The sequence below is a fragment of the Polypterus senegalus genome, chromosome 8, assembly GCF_016835505.1.
Source record: "Polypterus senegalus isolate Bchr_013 chromosome 8, ASM1683550v1, whole genome shotgun sequence".
Classification (NCBI taxonomy): Eukaryota; Metazoa; Chordata; class Cladistia; order Polypteriformes; family Polypteridae; genus Polypterus; species Polypterus senegalus.
The window spans coordinates 98,256,462-98,276,743 of NC_053161.1; the positions used below are offsets into that span (position 1 = coordinate 98,256,462).

General features: G+C 38.6%; 1 protein-coding gene across 2 annotated transcripts in view; it reads right to left on the reverse strand.

The window, feature by feature from the left end:
- The window catches only part of sema3d (sema domain, immunoglobulin domain (Ig), short basic domain, secreted, (semaphorin) 3D), a 197,243-nt gene extending 180,108 nt beyond the window's left edge, over positions 1 to 17,135 (reverse strand). For both annotated transcript variants that reach the window (XM_039761472.1, XM_039761471.1), the window contains exon 1: positions 16,617 to 17,135. The gene's annotated coding sequence lies outside the window, so the exon portion shown is untranslated. The remainder of the gene's footprint in view (positions 1 to 16,616) is intronic.
- Positions 17,136 to 20,282: the final 3,147 nt, after the last annotated feature.

The window sequence follows — 20,282 nt, forward strand, 5'->3', positions numbered from 1 at the left end:
GGTTGTGTAGTAAATTGTCATTCGGTGCACACTTTTGACACAAAATCTACAGAAAGCAAGTTTAGATTAGTTAAACAAAAAAGCATGATTATTTATTCACTGTCAAAGGAATTTTGGTGGACCTATTATACACTTAAAAAAGAGCAGCATTTTTAAAATTAAAAGGCCAAGTAAGGGATTTTTTACATTTTATAGATACTAAATCATTTTAGCTGAATATACTATTGTTTTGTGCATGTTTTGAATGAACAGAGAAAGTCTTTTGGCAAAAAATATGTATATGTTCAAGCACTATCCAAAAATTCCTGTCTCCTGTGAAAACAAAGTAGTGCTATTGTTGTCCAAATGTGAAGAAAGCAATGAATAAAAGTGGCTGTGTAGCCCATCTGGGCACATTTTGCTTCTAAAGGTTAATCCTTGGCTCTGAAAATCCTAGAGCAGTGTTTGGTTCTTTCTTAGAAGCCCCATGTATTTTGACTCATAGTGTGCACCTTACAAAGTACTGCATGAATGTAAAACCCACATTGCAGTTTATACAGCTTTCCTTTAAATGTTAATTTAATCCTATTGTTCGCTTCTTACTAGTAATGTGCATTTACTGCCGATCATTTAGGGTTTTTTTTAAATTTAACACATAATGTTTTCTCAATATTTAGATTTTTTTCATATTGCTAAAATTAGATATGTTACTTGTTAATTCCAGAATTACAACCAATGCCTTTAATGACGCTAAAACACCTGATTCACAGTTTCACATCTTTTACAAGATAATTGCTCTTGGAATAGGTCTCTACGTATTTAGAAAGTAAATGCTTATATTACAGAAGCTGAAAACAATCGGCTCAGGTTTTTAAAAGGAAACACGGTGGGTGTCTGCAACTGACAAGAACAAGAGTGGATTCAGATAATTGTTGCCGCTCATGGTATTTATTTATATATACAGTGTATATACTGTATATATATATATATATATATATATATATATATATACACACAGTGTGTGTATATATATATATATACTATATATATATTCATACTATATATGGTATTTTTCTGGCAATTTAGAATTAATAGAAAGATGGTGAATGATGGTGACACTAAGAGAAAGACATAGATGTAGTAATACAACAATTTTACTGGGGGAACAAGTTGGAATAACACTTTTTAAGCTGACAGTGTATTTTTAAGCAAATATAATCAATAATCAGCATTTCGCTCTGATTTATGCAGACATTAGGTAATTTTTTGCTATATTTAAGTATTTGCTCACAGGCTTGACCTTCATTTATAAACATATTTAAAAACAGATTATACTAAGGAAAGCATATTGCTTAATGAGTAACATCAACATCTAACATACCACAAACTAAAAAAACAAGGTAGAGTCAGCCTCATATCTTTTATATAACCAATGGGTGCCACTGAGCCCCAAACCACAGATACAATTATGTCCAAACACCATTCCAGTTCAAATAAAAGGTTAATTCACCTGCAACATCTTCTTTACAAGAGTACCAGCCACAATTCACAAATACAAATTCTCTCTGTCCACCTCCTGTAGAATGTTGCCCAATGCCTTCCACCTCTAATTTAAATAAGTGAGGCTCAGGGATTTCTTTTAAATCCAACCCAGAAAGTGTTTCCCGTGCCATGCCCAATTCGTCCAGAGCACTTCTGGGTCGTATGGAAACAAGGGCAGTCCTGCCCTGGTTGCATTCTCCCAAAGATCCCGACAGGGCTGACTTCTGGACTGCAACTCCCATGTCACCCTGTGAGTGTCTTAATCGGGTTCAGCCCTGAGGTGCACTGCCACCTGTCGTGTAGGGGAATGAACTGCTACTTGTTTGCCTGGTGCCCAGTCCATCCATTATGGCCTTCTGGCCAGGTAAGAATCCATTCTTTATCCCGGCCAGGATGCCTGTCTTTCTTCCATGGTACCTACACCAAGAACTTACCAGAATGTTTTGATTATAGAAAAAATATAAGGAGGAAGGGATGGCTGAGACAACTGAACTGCATGTTGGAATTATGTTTGTAAATTTGGAAAAAATTATGAAAAAAGCCTTCTCCTCCTCATATCTAATTGTTAAAAATTTAGTACTGTCTTGTTGAGACACTTAGCTTTTAAAACTCAAATCAAATCAACTAGACACATCCACAGATACAAGAATTCAAAAACAGACAAGAACTGCGCCCATTACTGTGCTGTATCAGAGCTGTTTGTTTCAAGAAATTAAAATCAGCCTATGTCAAGCTTTGCATTATTTTTCTTCTATTGATTTTTTTGAGTTATGTGTTTTGTGGAAGAATTATGTAGTTAATGAAGACCGCAAGATTAAAGAACCTATTTTTGACTAAGTGTGTGTGCAGTCCCTTCAAAATACACCTGGTCATTATCATACTGTACCAGTGTGAATGTCTCCTACATATGCTACAGTGCTGCAAAGACCAGGTATAACACTGATTTGGTGCTTTATTTCTAAATAACTTCCCTTAAACCAATATCTAACCTACTCTGTGTCTAGATCTGCTGCCTCTTTGTAGTTTTTATAGAAGAAAATGATTTCAGGAAAACAAGGCAATTAATCTGTAATTCCATTAAGATGATTAAGGATGAATGTGCATGAACAGCAAAATGGACAGCCATGTTTGAATACAAATTCTTGAGCAGACGTTACTCTGGTTAAAAAAAATAATGTTTTCTCAAATCAAGTAAAATGGTGAACATATTGTAGCCATATGTAGGTTGTTGCTGATTGGCTTCTGAAAAAACAAGTAAAAACATCTGAGATCAGTAGACTGATATGCAGTGAGAATGAGAAGCTACAATTAGTAAAGACATAGTTTTTGATATAAATTAAGAAAAATCAGGCTAATTTTAATCCCAGTGAAAATGCTCAAATAACAGGATGGAGGATGTCTTCATTGAACCAATTGCTTCTGCCGACTAGGACGTTGGATATCTCTGGGTCCACAGTTCTTGAGGCTGATCCTCCAATTAGCTGTGAGCCACCCAATCTCACTGAGATTGCACAGGTGGTGAACCAGCTGAGCAGGGGAAAGGCTGCAGGAATCTGTGGCATCTGGGGTGAACTTCTCCAGGGTGGTGGTAAGGCTGTCCTCCTGGCATTGCAAGCAATCTTTGCCTCCATTTGGGAGACTACAATCATCCCAACTGACTGGAAAATGGGACTTGTCATCCCTATCTGGAAAGGGAAGGTTGATCTCCTGGATTTCAGAAACTACAGGGGGTTAACACTGCTCTCGGTACCAGGTAAGGTCCTTGCTAGGGTCATCCTCAATAGGCTCCGTGATCATTTGCTCATCTACCAGCGACCGGAACAGTCTGGTTTTAAGCCTAAGAAGTCTACTATCGACCACATCCTGGCACTGAGGGTTTTCATGGAGTGCAAACGTGAATATCGGCAGAGTTTCTTTGCAGCCTTTGTCGATTTTCGCAAAGCGTTCGCTGCCCTGTGAGGCATCCTGTGGGTTGCTGGATATCATTGCTCCGACTCTGTTCAATGCTTGTGTGGACTGGGTGTTGGGCAAGGTCGTGGGGTCCAGCGGCTGTGGGGCATCTGTTGGTGAAGAAAGATTTGTGGATATTGACTTTGCTGACAATGCTGTGATCTTCATGGAATTAATGGAGGCTCTGATCGGGGCACTCGAGAGACTGAGAGAGGAATCTGAGTGTCTGGGTTTGCGAGTGTCCTGGATAAACACCAAGATCCAGGCCTTTATTGACCTCTTGGGCACAGCCATCAGCAGTGTGTCTGTTTGAGAAAAAGAGTGTTGACCTTGTTGAGAGGTTTACTTACCTTGGCAGTGACATTCATGTCTCTGGTGACTCTTTCTATAAAGTCAGTAGATGGATTGGGAGAGCATGGAGGAGTCATGAGGTTGCTGGAAAGGAGTGTGTGGTGCTCCCAATACCAATGCAAAAGTCTTTAGAGTCCTGGTGCTTCCTGTCTTGCTATATGGTTGCAAGACATGGACGCTATCCAGTGAACTGAGATGAAGACTGGACTCCTTTGGTACTGTGTCTCACTCGAAGATCCTTGGGTACCATTGGTTTGACTTTGTGTCGAATGAGCGGTTGCTCATGGAGTCCCAAATGAGGCACATTACCTGCATTGTGAGGGAGCGTCAGTTACGGCACTACGGCCATGTGATGCGTTTCCCCGAGGGTGATCCGGCTCATAAGATCCTCATTGTTGGGGACCCGAGTGGCTGGACCAGGCCAATGGCTTGTCCACATAACACCTGGCTGCAGCAGATAGAGAACATCATTTCCGGAGGGTGGGGCTGGACTGTGTGTCTGCCCGGGGGGTTGCAAACTGGGATCTTTAATTGTTTCGTCGTGTGGTGGGTGCGGCAACACACTGTACCAGTGCATGCTCCCCAACTTGATAGTGTAGAGTGAATCAGTCTCAATAATTTATTTGACTAAAATATCACTGAGGTTCAGGTAGGAGTCACCTCTTCCAGTGTATTTCATAAGTAAGATATAGATGACACTGAAAAGGTCATAAACACACATTTGTTCCTGTCTCATATGTATGCTGAAGCAGTGTATTGGAAGTTCACAGCCAAATCTAAATCTGGCTTTTCCTTTATGAAAACCATACCATAATTGAATTCTGGGCCTCTTAAAGCAATAATTGACCACAGCTATAATTAAATATTTCACACTTCTGGTGTGAAACTAAAGATAAATATTACACTCATTTGTTTCTCAGTAATGGAAAACTGAATCCCAAAAACAGTCAACCACAAGCAGTTGTAGTCTCAAATCTTAAATCCATGAGACTTTGATGAAACCAAAAGGATATACAAGTAAATAGGGCTACGGGTTCTCCACAACCCATTACCACTCTGCTCTGCAAGAACTGAAAAGTTCAAATAATCAATAAAATCCAGCAAATATTCAAGAAGATATGCAAATACATGTCTGGTTATTCATAAATCAACATAGGCTGCTGTACACATTTGTTTTCTTTTCTGAGCAAAAAATGTTACTTCATGCATAGCCCAATAGTAATCCGCCCATGCCATAATAATGTATGACACAAATCACTTGTTACCACAGCTCTGAGTTTTCTTATATCAAATGAGTCATTTGGTCTATAAATACTGCATATTGAGTTGATTCAGTATAAGTAATATTTAGCTGGTTTGGAACACTTAAGCAGCAACAAAATTACATTTTATTCACCCTGTTTTATGGGCACTACAAGTGCATATTTCTGACATATCGGAATGATTTAGGAGCAACAATACGTTCAAAGCGATCATTCAGGAAATCAACTTTTACATACTGTATCTTGGATTTAAAAAAGAAGACATTACTGTCCTGCGGAGGGTTGGCACCCTGCCCAGGATTGGTTCCTTCCTTGTGCCCTGTGTTGGCTGGGATTGGCTCCAGCAGACCCCCGTGACCCTGTATTCGGATTCAGCGGGATGGAAAATGGATGGATGGATGGACATTAATGTCACAAAACAGCCAAGTAGTCTGTATTTTGTATGACAGGATGCGTCCTCCTTTGTACCTTTTGCTGCCAGAATAGGAACCTGCTCCCTTTGATGCTGGATTGAATTTAATGGGTTTAAGATTATATATGTGTACTATTTGTAATGTATGTATTTTTATTTTAATCTTGACAGAATAACGACAAAAAAACTAAAACTATATACATTTCTTAAGGTAATTTAAAACCATTTTATATAAGACTCCTTTCAATCAGAATGGTAACTTATGGTTGCAGTTTTATAGTCCATTTAAAGCATTCTAGACTGCCATCTTCATCGCTCAGCTCTTCTGAAACAGATAAAAACGGAAGTGAAATGGATGTGTTTATGTGTGACTTAATGCCACTATATGGACAGAAGGGATGTGGGTATGGCACATAGTCTCAGAGGAAGAGAAGAGTGGGAATCAGGCAAAGAGCAGGAACTGGGCCAGGAAAAGAGGGCAGAGAACATTTAGTGGGAGCAGCATACTTGTGAAGTCTATGTCAAACTGGCAAGAGACAGAGGTGTAACAGGAAATTGTTAGACAGACACGACAAAGTCAGTTATCTTTATTGTTGTTTTACTGCTTTGCAATGTGCCGAGGACCTCTCAGCAGCAGGCTGATGAAAGATTCCTTTGTTGAACAGACATAAACCAATCCGGTTGACTATTTGTTGGAACAGAATATGCGTAGTTTATAGATTACATATACTGTATGCACTTCGCTTTACAGACTTTCCATTCATCTGCATAGTTTGTGGTTTCTGAACACTTCACAATGACACTGTTTATAATGAGCTTGTTATCACAAATGATCTTCAGCCAAGGACGATTTTGAGAAATAAAGTGATGTGACTCACAGACAGGTGATTTAAATGTTTGCAATTAAATACATTTTCTGTCACAGAGTCCTAATAATAAATTAGAAATTCAGTACAACAGCATAATGTTAAAGAATGCCGCCATCTCAGAGCAGCTTGCCTCATTTCCAGCTGCTCAGAGCTTCGGTTCGTCTTACATAGGGCACCTCTGGGGCTTCTCTTTATCCCCAAGTGAAAAAACATGCTGTTAAGATGACTACTGCCTGAAAACTCGCTCAATGGGAGCAAGCTTGGGAAGGGCTGGTGCTAAATGATGCAATTACACCAAGGACTAAACTTAGGGAGGGTGCATAGTTATCAAACGATGTAAGAATCAAAGTCATATTCCATTTACAAATAAAACACTGAACAGACTTTTGCTCCAATTGGGTAGGCCTTATCCTTTCTGTTAGTACTTTGGACAGTTTGAAATGATCAGGTATTATTTATCTTTTTCAGTTATAGTATAGGAATTTCATTAAGTTTATGTTGTTATTCATTAATCTGATTAATTTAACACTTCACATAATAATGTGGCATTACATAGCCGGCTACTTGATTGGCTTATGTACTTCATTAACTAGTTAACTGAATCCGGCAGCAAGAATATGCAAGGAAACTGGAAAATGTATAGAAAAAAAGCAGCTAATCCTAAAGGAACATATGAGTCAAGGGTGAAGATATTGCCAAACCCAACACAATATTAAAACTCCCTAGAGACTGGTCATGCTTTTAAAAGCAAACCATGCATGGCTGATGATGACAGAGAGGCCAATCCTAATGCTCTAGAGATATTAACAGCTCTGAGGATTGATGTCACTCATTCAGTCCACCCTAAAATATTAGGCTCCCAAAGATGGCTAAAACCATTTCATCAGTGTCAAGGAGATACATTGATTACTTTGGAATAACATCATGGCCTGACATAATGCCAGACAATCTTTGAAATGGTACAATGTACAGATCTGAAAGAAACACTGTTTTCCACCCTGCTAACCACAGTTTTATATCTGAAATACACGTACAAAGTGCAGACTGTGAGAATGTAACTTAAGTTTATGTTTCTTTTTAATAACAAAAGGGTAATATTTATAATGTATACATTTTTAGAAACAGCACTTGTGAATAATTTTCATTATATACTGCATATGTCTTTGAGAAGCACATGAAAAAGAAGTCATTGCTTACAATAATTAGAAAAAATCTGGCCAATGTTGTATCCTCTTGGGACTTAACAATTAACTTTTTGTCACCTTTTTACGCAGGTAAATCATATGAATTTTGAAAACGTTAAGAGACATCAGGCTAAATAGGATTCAGTTTTGCCTACTTATTCAAGAAAGTGATCAGTAAAGCAGTAATGGTCAATGTCTCAACAAAGTAAGTCAAAATTAAATTAAACGTCAGACTGGGTCTGATACAAATAGAAATCAGAGAAATATTAAAACTTCCCAAAACTGGACTACACAGCTGATGTTTTACGTAAAAGGGAACTGTCACAAATTAATTGACAGATGAATAGTACCAGAAGCATATACTTCTAAAAATAAAGGTGCCAAAGTGGTTCTTCAAAGCGATGCCATGGATGTGGGGGGCAATTTTAGTTGCCAAAACAACCATCCACATGAAGGTTTCAGAAAGAATCTTTATTTAATTAAATTTGTAACAGGTTCCATAAATGACCAGAAAAAGATGATAACAGATTTGTGAAATATCAATGAGTTCCTGAATATTTCAATCACACAGGCTAAGATCAGGATTTCTTGACCTTTTGGGATCCCTCTACGTCACCAACCACACTTTAAATATTTCTGCTTTTTTCACATATTAAGAACATTTTCAAAGCCCAATGACCCAATTTCATATTCAACAAGCTCTTACCAAAATGAAATGATTCTTTGTCAGGCAATGGTTCAAGGAAGAACCTTAAAACCCAGTGAAGTGAAATAACCCCAGTTATTTGTTAAGAGTGTAGCTAAGTTTCACTTAAGTTTACTGTAGTTTATGCCTGTTGATAACACTTTAGAACTACTACTAATATAAGTGTTATTTAAATGATTAACTGAATTTGGTGTTAACACAGATAACTATAGGAATCAATGCTATTACGATGGCTCAAATATGCAGGAAGCCTATTATACGTGTCAAAAAAGAATACAGCATGAAAACAAAATCTGCACAATACAGAATAAACCTTATTGCCTATAAAACTAGAATCTTGCTTTGAATTACAATGACCTCTATGGTATCAGAGGAACCTAAGCATTTTGGCTGTGTACTGGATAGCTTAAAATAATTTTTGTGAAATTCCACCATTTAAAAAAAAAAAAACGCAATGTATGAGCGGAACCATAGACTCAGGAGTGTAATTTTTTAAATATAGTAGATTCAAAGGTGCTGCCATGACACACTATCTAAGATTCTGGCATTTGTTACAATGATTGTGACATTCAACTTGGGGGAATTTTCAATTGTTTGCAGAGTATTATTGTCAAATCAGCATTTCAACTAAACTGAACAAATTCCATTGATGTGGTATTATTAGTATAATAATATTCTTTAACTGCGGTGGGTTGGCGCCCTGCCCAGGATTGGTTCCTGCCTTGAGCCCTGTGTTGGCTGGGATTGGCTCCAGCAGACCCCCGTGACCCTGTGTTTGGATTCAACGGGTTGGAAAATGGATGGATGGATATTCTTTAATATAAAAGTTTCAATAAATATTGATAAAGGTCTCTGTAGTATGTGGAGATATTAATGAATATAAAATGAATACAAATTCAAATGAACACAAAACTCCAGTACTCTTTCTGTGAGAGATACTTTTGCGTGCTGTCATCCTGTGATGACATGTTTTAGGTATTTCCTGCATTTAAACCTTACTGGACTAAATTTTGCACGTAATTCCCATGCTGTTTCAAGGTCACCATTAAACGCACAGGTCCAAGAAACCAAATGTCTATCCTAACCCATTTATTGTTTACGTAGAATTTGTTTGCTATCTCTTTGCTTGTGTAAGTTTTCCTTAGGTGCACTTCTTTTCCTTCTATATCCCAAAAATGTTAAGGTTAGTTTGACTGGAGGGTGTGTTTTACTCAAGTGTAAGCAAATGTATACTGTAATGCACTGATGTCTTATCAGTGATGTATTAGTGGCTCACACTCAATGCTATTGGGATAGGCTATTCCCCAATGTGATGGCCCGGGTTGGCTCCACTTTCCCTGTTGCAGTCTGGAGCCATCCATAGTCATGAACCAAGATAAGCCAGGCAAATGAGGACACATACTGTACTTACAGCAAAAGGTAGGTGCAAAAGTGATCAGGTGCTTTTATTAAAACCAAATCTAAAAACCAAAAAGTGTTCCAAGAGAGCAGTGACTAAAAATCATCAATCAATAAATAAATTCATAACCTATAAAACCTTTGAAAATGCGGAGGTTAAAAACAATCCATAAATAAATATCCTCTCAAAACAAGATTAACATGCTACCCTTTGCAATTCTAAAAACTCAGTCCTAGGTACATCTTTTCTAAAACTGACATTTCCTCTGCTTACCCCCTTCTACTCTTGCTGCCACTCCTCAACCTTACATGAAAGTGAGCATTGGGCCACACCAGCTACGCTAAAAAATGCTTCAGCCACCAAGCATCGGCCCTACACTCCTCCTGGCTGCCTGCCTCTTTCTTTCAGGACCCTGCTGGCTTTCAATCCAGCCTTCGTTCTCCCATGTTTAACCTCTGTATCTTTCTTTTCTTTTATTTCCTGATCTTCTTTATTTCTGTTGTGTCCCCTTTAGCTGTGCAGGGTCCTCTTTATATCTGCCTGACTGGGCGCAGATGCGAGTCTCTGCCCACTCCGCAGTGTGAATGCAGCACCTGACTGATCCACTCACTTTTGCACGTGAGCAGGGCCATCATGTGAACATCTGAACCCATTCTGAAACTGCATGATCTTGGAATGTTGATTATTTATTTAAAACCTGTCCTACACCACAGACCACTTCTAACAGCCAACCCACACTCATTACCCAACAAAGGATTAAGCAATTTCTTTTGGTGAATGAATTGGCATTCTCATATGAAAAAAGTCAGTGCAAGCAATGCCCCCTCATTTATGCTAGGAGGATGATGGAAAAGTGGTTGAAGCTATGATATTATTTTTCCAGACAGCCAAGTAGATGCCAGACAGAACATTTTTGCTGTACTTTCCACCTTATTCTAAAAGCTTTGTGGAAAGAGCATTGGTCAATGAACAACTTTCCTATAAATCAAGTTTTGCTGTACACAGAATTGCAGTGAGAAGAGATTCACATAAGAGTGAAGCTATTACCAACTGATGATTCATGTGCTTTATGTAACACTAATGGTGTGGATTCAAGGGGCTATAAAGAAGCAGGATGAAGGCTTGACAGTGCCAACTCTCCATGACACCCTAAAAATAAACTTCAGTTTTAACCCAATAACAAAACAAGGCACCACACTAGAGTTTCAAAAAAGTGTCTTTCAGGGTACCTAATGACTTCTTATCATTTGAAATTATTTATAGTACTGGCCAGTGCAGTGAAGCTAACCCTAAAAATACCCTTGAGCAAAGCAGTGAAATACACGGTGGGGTCCAAGATGAAACAATACATGAGAGTTTTTACAAAATGTATATTTGAAAAATTAAAAGTACAGTACAGTAAAAGAAAAATGTAACTGACAAGTTTGTATTTGCAAAAATTGTACAATTCATCCAATTGGAGATACTGCCAATTGAGTAAAGAGTATGATGATACATCAAATAACAGAGCAAAGACCTATAAGTGGGATTTGTACGGAATAAAATATTGTCATCTCAAACATTTTAAGTGATACTACAGATACACAGTGACAAACAGAAAAAATAACATCACTGGCACCACCAGCTGCGTTTTGGCCTAAATATATCTAGGACATTGTGGCACCATTTTAGTGAGTTTATTCACAGTGTCAGACAAGTGCTAATGGGAGACAACTTCACGGGTTATTATATGGTAATTCCACCATGAGTCAAGGGTTTTATGACTTATTTACTTTATTTACTGCTTCTCCTTTCCTTCCACCTGCAGACCAGAAGATCGTTAACAGGAAGACCTAGAACCCACCTGTTCCTTATGGAACTCCTCAAATCGAGCATCATCACCATAACTCAGCAGTCACAACTTGTACTCGTGTCTGCAAAGATGTTGCTCAACAGCCTTGCTGTTTATTTTTCAAAAGTGTCAAAATGTATGGGGTTCACCATTTAATTCCCCAACTTTTCATCTAGTCTATTTTTGTATCTGTAACAGCTCAGTTTAGCAAAAAACGTGAGTTTGACTTTACATTCATTCAAATGATTGTCCATTTGTTTGTTTTTTACAGTTATGGCATGTCCTTTGTTGGTCCTCTTTACATTTAAGAATAATTTCTGGCAAATTTTCAAAAGCAAAACTGTGGACAAACTACTTATAACTACTTAAAAAAAATTAGGGATGTATTCTCAATTGAGTTTATGCTCATAGTCCACTCCTCCTTTTATGAAATATGTCCACTTTTTTGAAGTTTATCCATTCATTCAATTTTGTTTCTTGCAAAAACAAGAGGAAAACAGCCACCATCTAATCATTAAAACTGATAATTTTGGCATGTTGAGAAAGAATATTGAAGAATTATTTAGTATAAAGGCAATAGATCAGGAAAACATCTGAAAGGGACTTTGTTCAGAGTTTTCCTGAAATCCATATGGGTTTCCTCTGTATTTGTGCTCTGGTTTCTTACCAGAGTCCAAACACATAACTGTGATTCTAAACTGGCCCATGATATGTGTGTGAGTGTGTGTTCACCCTACAATGGACTGGTGCTCTGTCTAGGGTCCTTTCCTGCCTTGTATCTGATGATTCCTAGGATTGGCACCAGCTTCCATGCAGCCCTACTCATGATAAACAGGTTTGAAGATGGATGGATGGTTGCAGGGAGCTAAAGCTAAGCCCAACAGAATGGAGAACAGGAAAATGACTAATCCAGGACAAATCCATTGCATGACACATTTATACACATACCAACACTTCCTCATAGAGAGGAAATGTAGGCCTGTTAGTCAAGCTAACAAGCAGATCTTCAGAATGTAGGAGGTCAATTAGGGTATTCCGAGAAAAACCCATGTCAATATAAAGAAAATTCAAACTTATTCCTAGAAAAAGTACCTTTTAACTCTTTCAAGACGGATGTCGACTTTTGTCAGTAGAAGGGGTTAATGGTGGTAATCAACTGTAAACCGTGACAAAACCCACCGTTGTGCCTGGGTTGCCAGACCCAGAAGGAAAGTTAGCTTCATCAGTTTGACCAAGTTTCCCTGTGCTTGTGTGAGTAGCGAGACGCAAACAGCAGCAAAAATGACATCGACATCTGGCAGGAGATCAAAGCGACTGCGTAAAGCAAAACACTCAATGGACAACATTTCTCAAATTATTGCTGAATTGAAATCTGAGTTGTCGAACATAGATTTTGATGCCAGTGATCGACAACAAATGTGAGATACCAGCATCATCTGATCGTGGGGTGGAGCGGGTTTGTAAAGCTGACGCCGCCGAAGGGAGGACCGCCACTTACAGTGACAAGAGATTGTGATGCACTACAACCGCCATTTATATATTTTTCGACAATACATTTTCTAGGCTAAAGTGTCCTTTACAAAATGGTCTGGACACTAGAAAACTATTGAAGCACTTAAGTGTTGCTCACACATAAACTAATTTGTCTCCTGCCATTTATTTTTGTGAAGTTAATATTTTTGTGGGCAGCCCGGTGATGCAGTGGTAGTGCTGCTGCCTTGCAGTTAGGAGACCGGGGTTCGCTTCCCGGGTCCTCCCTGTGTGGAGTTTGCATGTTCTCCCCGTGTTTGTGTGGGTTTCCTCTGGGTACTCTGGTTTTCTCCCACAGTCCAAAGACATGCAGGTTTGGTCGATTGGTGATTCTAAATTGTCCCTAGTGGGTATGTGTGTCCTGCGGTGGGTTGGCACCCTTCCTGTGTTGGCTGGGATTGGCTCCAGCAGACCCCTGTGTTTGGATTCAATGGGTTGGAAGATGGATGGATAATATTTTTGTGCTCTCTGCTGGAGTGGTGGCCCATTCTGGGATGGCTTGTATTGCTTGTACTAAATGCTGAGATTTCTCCTACTCATAAAATTGGATTATGTGGGTTCAGTGAATAGATGGATGTTAATTCCTGGCTACTTAACCTTATTTATCTAATATTACTATCAGTTGCTGCTGCTGTGGTGTATCTTGAATAGTATTTTAAAATGGTTGCTTTTTCAATAGTTGGTAATGCAAAGCGAACTTGTTAATCCTGAATCTTAAATACAGCATCATCCTATTTGTGAATGGTGATTTAAATAAGAGACTTATGATTTACATGGGATTTACAAGGGTACAAGGGTGGGAGGATGCTGGTACTTATCCTGTTAGGCACTGAATGTAAGCCAAGAAATAACCCTAGCTAAGATTTCAGTTCATCACAGGACTCATCCATGCACAAACCAACACTCAATGATCCCAGTGCTGTTTAGAGTTGCAGTCTGATGAAGAATATGCAAACCACAAAAACAGACTAGGGCCAGAGCAGCAAGAAAACTTGTATTTGTCCAATTCTATACTAAAGTCTGTCTTCAGAAAACAAATAACCCAAATAAACAGAAGAATCTATGTCTATTTCCTTGGTGTTATTCCACTTACCCATTTTTTCAAAAATGTTAAGCCTCATTTTATCTCAGAACTTTTTTTTTTCATGTAGTGTGCCCTGCATACATTAAATAATGATTTTGGGAAGGTCTTCTTATATAGCAATGCTACACCTCACTCCATGCAGTATATGACTCGTGCTACACATTAAAGTAAAGCATAGGATAGCAGCAACATAAATACATTTTGTAAACCAAAATGTGTATTTTTCATTTTGAACTACATACTTTCAAATGTAGTATATTTAATTAATGAGTGACATATGATATCAATAAGGTTATTGTTTGGTTACTGTATATGCAGTTTATTTATTTTTTTTGTTTCTTATTCATAAGTCATGTGTGATTATCTCCTGGGCTCAGTTCTGATCTAAACTGCATGTAGCTTGAGGGATATCTGATATACAACTGCAACCCTATAAAGCTTAAGGAGTCAGCAGAGGTTAAGCTGTGAGACTAAACAGTTAAGTATTTGCGGCATGCAAAACATATATTAGTTTAGTCATAACTACCTATCCTAACTACATATATTAAAAGTTCGATCTTAGCATAAATGTATGTATGGATTAGATTGAAATAAATGCTAAATATGCTGTATAGAATTATTTTAAAATTAGATTATTATTAACAATGTGAAATGTATTTCCACTGAAATAGTCTGTACAATTTAAATTAGATAAAGGAATCTACAGTAATATATAATCAGACCTTCAGGTACTTTCCATGATTCCATTATCCAACCCACTATATCCTAACTACAGGGTCAGGGAGTCTGCTGGAGTGAATCCCAGCCAACACAGGACACAAGGCAGGTAACAAACCCTGGGCAGGGTTCCAGCCCACCACTGGGCACGCACACACATCAAGCACATAGGGACAATTGAGAAACGCCAATGCACCTAACCCACATGTCTTTGGACTGTGGGAGGAAACCCATGCAGACACGGGGAGAACATGCAAACTCCACGCAGGGAGGACCCGGGAAACGAACCCAGGTCTCCTAACTGCTAGGCAGCAACGCTACCCACTGCGCCACCGCACCGCCCCTTTCTGGTAATTTCCCCTATAATTTCCCAATAAATCTTTCAATATGGAGTTGGCACTACTTCAATCTAGAAATTCAAAATATTTAGCTCAACAGAATTCTTATTTATATTCTGCGCTGCTATCCACCTCGCAGCCAATGCTGATGGGACAGCCTCCAACACTCCAAAAACTGGCTAAGCAGTTTAGAAAATTGAAAATGTTATATTATAGATAATATCCACAGAAACACAACTGTTTTATGACCTTTTTTGTGCCTTTGTTGTACTAAATAAAAATCAGCATCATAAATTTACCACGTTTATTATTAGAGACATATATCCGGCATGCATGGAGAAAGACTGAATGCTATGCATGGATATCATCCAAGCCAAGGTCTTAACAAAACTTTATCATGCCATGCCTTCAGCGTCTCTGAGAGTTAAATATTGTCTGTAGGGTATGCACATGTATGCACATAGCTATTATGTGGTCAGGTATCATCAATCACGTCCACAATTAAAACACTTCAAAATTGTCTCGGTTAGCATTTCTGTCTTTTTCAGACTGTCAAATTTCCATCGCCTAAATGAAATGTCATCTTGAATATCTATTAACAATATACAGTATTTCGAAAGAAATCTAAAGTTCATCTCAATAAAAGATCACAAAAACACATTTTCCTAAAATCCTCTCGATATTATAAGAAAGAATCACGTTAGAACGCAACCTGTATACCGAGGTTGCCCTGAGAGAGGTGATGCTGTGCTATGTCAGATCACCCTCGAATACAACTCGTCCTTAATAAATTAAAAAGATCAAGGGCCATGCGTTTTAAATAAAGCTCACGCTACAATAAAATCTGTGCATAAGGCGCATCTGTCTATCCGCATGTTCTTGAACATGCGTTTTAGGGATCGTGTCAAATAAGTACGTATTGAGTATTTATACATAGGTGTAACATGTATATTTCAAAACAACTACAGTCAAATACTAATATATAGCACAATGTCCTGTGTAGACTGGTTCCTGGCATGCTTCCGAAGCTGTAGGGATAGGTTTCATCTTCCCGCGGCTACTGGACTAACAGAGAAGATTCAGAATATCAATGGATATAAATGTAAATAATTAACGTAAGTTTATTTTAGAGCCATAATGTGTTTAAATACAGTATAGATAGATAGATAGATAGATAGATAGATAGATAGATAGATAGATAGATAGATAGATAGATAGATAGATAGATAGTCCTGTAATAAGTCACTCAGCAATACGCTTGCGATTAACAGACGTTAATTTTTTACAGGCAATTCAAGGCTAGCGAAAATAGCACAGCTACAAGTTACAATAAAGTAATAAAAGCTTGTAAACACACATTAGGACAATCTGAATAGATGTCAGATTATTCGTCAAGAGTACTCTTGGATGCCACGAGCTGCACAAACAGAATGAAATCAGAAAGAGACAAGAGGCTATATACCTGATTGTTTTGTTTCAACTTGCTGTGATGATTGTATCTGAGGGAGATAAGAAATCGCTTCCGAGATAAGAAATCCTTCAGTCGTAAGCAGAGACAGCAGCTGCGAGATAAACTCCGCTTGCTCCTCGGCACTTTTTCACAGAGGGCGCTGCACTTTGCTTGTGATCATAACGTCAGGTTTCCTTGAAATTTTCTGTCTACTTCCCGGTCCGTTTTTTAAATAATATTATAAAGTGTAGGAAGCAACCGAAGTCTTCTTAAACGTCTTCTTATCCACCTTAGCACTTGCGCGTCTTTTAATAATACTGTCAATTAACTCCTCGCACTAAAACTCTCCGATTCGCTCGCTCGCACTCCCTCCTTCTGTCTCTCCCTCTATTTCTCTCACCCATTTGACTTCTGTCAACAAAAAGCCTTGGAAGTATACGAACCTACAATTAGTGCTCCGGTTTTCGCAGGGAGTGGTTAGACACACGCCAGACGGAGATGAGTCGAGCCAAAGATCAGGATTCCTTCAGTCTGCACGTTTATCATCGAGGTGTGCTTCCCAAATTCAGATAAAAATACACCCTTAAAATATAACCAGATGTATCATTTTCAACACATTTTCGCAGTGGAAATATTATGTTGGAATTTTCTTTATTACGTTTACCAAGTATCCCTACTTTCTTAAAAGGTTGTTAATTGGTAAAAAGAGCCTTTTGGTACAAAATGAAAGCTTCAAAGCAGTACATCGAATCGTGACACGCTAAAAACAAACTTTCTAACGACTCGACTATTTCTTAATATGAATGTATTGATACATTCATCCCTCTTCCTAACCTGTTTAACCAGGGCAGGATCGCGAGGGAGCTAGAGCTGGATGCCACTTCAACGCAGGGTGAACACACACACACACACAAACAACAGGGTCAATTTAGCATCACCAGTCCACCTTGCTTCCGTGTCTTTGGACTGTGGGAGGATATCGGAGCACCAGGAGGAAACCCATGCGGAGACAGGCTGAACATGCAGACTCCCAACAGTCCGCAGCTGGAACGTGAACCCCGATCTCCTTTACTGTAAAGCAGCACCATGCCATCTTGTATCAGTATATGTTTTCTAATCAGCAATGTGTTGAACACATTACTGAATTAAATAGTTGTCATTTGGTATTTATAAAGCAGAAGCATGCAGCACCCTGACAAGAACAGGCATCCAGTCCAAGGCTGGTGCCCACCTTACTCCCAATGGATAGGTGCCGCCACCCTGCAATCCTTTATTGAATAATGAAGGTTTAGAAATAGATGGATACATTTCTATGGGGGATCTTTAGTACCTTCTCTGGCTAAACAAATATTTCCAGTCTTTATAAAAACAACATGGTAATATGCTCATCATTTTGATGAAGACATTTTGAAATACTTATTTGACATGGATATGCTTAAACAGTAGAAAACACAAAATAAAAAGTAATTGAAAGCATTGCAGAAAAAAATCCTAAGTACATAATGACTACTAAAAAAAAATCTGAAACATTATTTAACTGTGCTGTCTGCTTATTCTTTAAAAACATTCCCTGAAATTATTGTGTCTGAAAATGGGAAAACATTCAGATCTGTTCATTAAACAAAATGCATGTTAATTTTACATACAAAACCATCCATCTATATCCTAACTACAGGGGTCTGTTGGAGCCAATCCCAGGGCACAAGGCAGGAAACAAACCCCGAGCCGGGTGCCAGCCCACCGCAGGGCGCACACACACCCACACTAGGGACAATTTAGAATCACCAATGCACCTAACCTGCATGTCTTTGGACTGTGGGAAGAAACCTATGCAGAAACGGGGAGAACATGCAAACTCCACACAGGGAGGATCTGGGAAGCGAACCCAGGTCTCCTAACTGCAAGGCAGCAACGCTACCACTGCGTAACCGTGCCGCCACATACAAAACCAATTTATTTTATTCAACATGTTTCCATAGCAAATACTGTCACCAAGTGTTTTAAAAGAACAGAGCTGTAGTGACCTTGGCTGTACACACATTTTTATTTCTGTTCAATATATACTAGGCAGACATGTCTATATTTATACACACCAGGAGTGCAGGGGTGGAGATACGAATTGGACTCCCTTCCTTGTAATTATAAGAGTGGTGTGTAGTCTTTACCAGTGTTCTCCATGTTCTTTAGTCTCCTCCCAGTTCCCAAAGATCTAAATGTTTAACTATGCCCTGTGAACTTATCTGAAATTGGTGTATATCTTACGCGCATGTGGAAACCTTGTAGTTGATACTGTAAAACAGGTTCAGAAAATGTATGGAGTGCGTGTAGGTATGGTTAGTTATTCAAGATTACAATGTGCGTACAATGAGGGATTTTGAATCCAGAACCTTAAATATTTGCTCTTAGTGCCCTCTACAAGAAATATTATTCAAATGGTGAGCAACATATTGTACCGGTAGGCAAGCTGGGTAAAGTTAACTTCTAGTCAGAGTTCTGGACTTTATTTTGAATAGAGGCATGGAACGGTATACAGCAAGTGAGAAGCTTACAGTATATAACATCATTATACAGTTCTCAAATTCATTTAAACCAACTCAGTTTCATGGGGAATACGGCACGAGGCAGGGAACAGCCCTAGATAGTTCCAGTCTAGCCCAGGGCTCAATCATGCTTACACTTACATGAACACAGGGGCAAATTTGGAATGGCCAGTCAGCCTAACCTGCACGTCTCTATTGTTGTTGGAGGAAACCAGAATGTAGTTGTTATTCTGCATTGCTTTGAACTCAAATGTTGCATAATTTCTTTTTATTTTATTGTACTTTTTCAGTGTTAAAATGCATTAGTAAGGTAAATGGTTTACCAAAAAACTCTACTACAGAGACTGTGGACAAGGCCCATAGATCATGGGCGCAGTAAAGGATCTGACCTTTGGCATTAAATGCAATTGATGTTATTCACGGAGAAAACAACAGATGAGAATTATTAAAACTAGAGCTGGAGTACAGAAACATATTTAAAATAACTGCACAATATTTTACCTCATAAAGCTCTAAGAATCAAATAAACTATGAGGAAAATTCATTATCTTCAACTGGATGGAATAAGAAAGCGCAGGTTTAAAGCAGTGGCTGAAGAGGTTAAAAAATCCCAGTTGCATGGCACCAGTGGAGCCACACTTCAGTTAAATGTGTCCGATGAACCCTTGATAACAGGATGGTGCTGAAAATATCCCAAGAGCACAGGAAAGAATCTAGACTCCAAAAAGGACTGGCTATGGTGAAGCAGCAGGCATTCTGCCCTCTAACAACGTTTTTCAGTAAAAATGCTTGCTTGAAGTTGCTATTTAAGATATTGATCTTAAATAGCATCTTCAAGCAAGCATTTTTACTGAAAAACTCTAAGAACACTCATAGCCTACCACTATGATGGATACAGCAACTAGGATGCCTGGTATCTGCGGTTCAACTTAACTTCAGCTGCTTTCATCTGATTACACAATAGAAATTCATCAGGCCACTACACTCAAGAGTGACATATTTCAGGCCCCCCTGGGCCTTTGCATTGATCTTTCTGGAACATTCCATTTCCTTTTCTCTCTTGGCATGGCTGTCTTGCAATACTCACATACAACATTAGTCTAAAAGAAAAAATGTATCAACTTGAATAATTACAAAG